Below are 2,500 nucleotides of genomic sequence, written 5' to 3' on the forward strand. Positions count from 1 at the left end.
GCGGTGAACCAACAGCGTGGGACACAAATCCAACTACGAGCTTTTTAACCGCAACAACTTTAATATACGCTATTGGAGCTGGAATTACCGCGGCTGCTGGCACCAGACTTGCCCTCCAATAGATACTCGTTAAAGGATTTAAAGTGTACTCATTCCGATTACGGGGCCTCGGATGAGTCCCGTATCGTTATTTTTCGTCACTACCTCCCCGTGCCGGGAGTGGGTAATTTGCGCGCCTGCTGCCTTCCTTGGATGTGGTAGCCGTTTCTCAGGCTCCCTCTCCGGAATCGAACCCTGATTCCCCGTTACCCGTTACAACCATGGTAGGCGCAGAACCTACCATCGACAGTTGATAAGGCAGACATTTGAAAGATGCGTCGCCGGTACGAGGACCGTGCGATCAGCCCAAAGTTATTCAGAGTCACCAAGGCAAACGGACCGGACGAGCCGACCGATTGGTTTTGATCTAATAAAAGCGTCCCTTCCATCTCTGGTCGGGACTCTGTTTGCATGTATTAGCTCTAGAATTACCACAGTTATCCAAGTAACGTGGGTACGATCTAAGGAACCATAACTGATTTAATGAGCCATTCGCGGTTTCACCTTAATGCGGCTTGTACTGAGACATGCATGGCTTAATCTTTGAGACAAGCATATGACTACTGGCAGGATCAACCAGGGAGCTGCGTCAACTAGAGCTGAGCAGCCGGCCGCCCGGGAGTGTGTCCCAGGGGCCCGCGCGAACACGCAAGCGTCCGCTCAATTATTCTGCAAACAGGAGGAGGCTGAGCTCCCCTGTACAATACACCTCGAAACCCTCTCAGGTCCCGGCGGCGCGCAGCGCCGTCCTAAGTACTTGGTCGGGTTCGAGAGAGGCGCAATCGCCCGGAGTTAGGCGAGTAGACGCTTTAGGTGCGACCACCCGTGCTCCCAACTGAGCTTGCCGCTGCCGACAGAGGCCCGGGAGCGTGCTGTCGTGGCATTGCCGGCGGGAGACAACACGCGCCACCTACGGTGACCGGCAGCTCCAACGCCAGCGCCACAGAAGGGCAAAGGCCCCACGTGGGTGCCGAAGCGAACTCTCCCAGCACAGCGCACGTGCCAACACGTCTGCACAACTGCGATACAAACCACCAGCGAGAACCGCTGGGGCGACCGAGCAGCAGACGGCGTCGCGGCGCCGAGTGCCGGGCGGCGGCGCATCCTCAACGCACACAGTCCTCAGTCGGACCAGCACACTGCAGATGTCCACCGCGCTTCGCACCGGGCCCGCGAGGACCCACTTTGGCCGCCCGGCGCCGCGCGCAGGGTGCCCCGGCGCGCAGCTGCGCCGCCTGCCGCGTCCGTCGGCCGGCGCGCCTGCCACTGGGCGCCCCCACCAGCCGGCTGTAGCGCGTGCGCCCACGCACCGCGCGGCCAGCACGCCGGGCGGCCCCCCCTCACCGGCCGGGGACGGTCCCACCCAGCCACCGCCGCGTATCGCTTCACACACAGATTTGCCCTTACTGATTTACCTCCAGCAACAACAACCGCACCACAATGGGTTTACCAGTTGTTCATTTGCGTTGCGTCACGTCACCAGCAAACGTAGACGTCCATCCCAGTTTGCAAATGCAACGATTATTGCATACCTGTCTGTTAGGTGTCACGACACACTACGTCTGCCCACATACACGCAACAAAATGTGCACGACTAGAGAACACGTGGGAGGTGGCCCCCTACGTATGCGATGTCCATTACGAGACCGACTGTCAACCAGCATCTGTACCATGTCGCAGATGTGGAACGCGGTGCACCATGCTATCACACTGTGTGAGAAGAGACGACTACGTTTGAATACACGCGCCACTACATCAACAGACGGCTCATGCTGATCGCCATCCAGGGCGTCCGTTACTCCCACACGTCTCTATGGCGTACCACACTGCAATGTAGCTGTTATGGGGAGACGGCACGTGGCTGAGTGCACAACATTTGGACCGTATGGTTCGCTGTTGTTGGGCGCAGTCGTACGGTCACACATGTGCCACAGCGTATCATTCAGTACATACGGACCTATGTGCAGTACAATGTGAGGATTAAGCTTACGATATCAGCGGACAGTGGACACAGGCCGTACCACGACGTAGACTGAGCGCTTCGACATGCGAATGCCAGTGAACAGCTGCGAAGGGCATTGAACACGCAAGCACCTGAACGACCAGCGTGCGAAGGCAGGGTGGAGGGGGGGGGGCGATGTACATCCTGCAGTTGTCCACATTACAGTGTACAGCGGGAGCATGTAAAAAGTAAGCAACACTTGCGAAGTGTTCAACATGAAACGACACACAAGAGGGTGGGCGGTGCGAGTAGCGAACTATATTCAGAGGGTTGTGGTTAGACAACACTAGATTAATGTAACGTGTCATATGCCAATTACAGAGCAGGTTAAGGCACAACGTGGGTTAGGTTAAGGCACAACGTGGGTTAGGTTAAGGCACAACGTGGGTTAGGTTAAGG

General features: G+C 57.0%; 1 non-coding gene across 1 annotated transcript in view; it reads right to left on the reverse strand.

Moving 5' to 3' along the window:
* Positions 1-682, reverse strand: part of LOC126125792 (small subunit ribosomal RNA) — a 1,909-nt gene extending 1,227 nt beyond the window's left edge. Inside the window, exon 1 of the ribosomal RNA XR_007526606.1 lies at positions 1-682. This exon is cut by the window's left edge and continues 1,227 nt beyond it. This is a non-coding gene — a ribosomal RNA (small subunit ribosomal RNA).
* Positions 683-2,500: the final 1,818 nt, after the last annotated feature.

This window comes from Schistocerca cancellata, unplaced genomic scaffold, assembly GCF_023864275.1.
Source record: "Schistocerca cancellata isolate TAMUIC-IGC-003103 unplaced genomic scaffold, iqSchCanc2.1 HiC_scaffold_439, whole genome shotgun sequence".
NCBI lineage: Eukaryota > Metazoa > Arthropoda > Insecta > Orthoptera > Acrididae > Schistocerca > Schistocerca cancellata.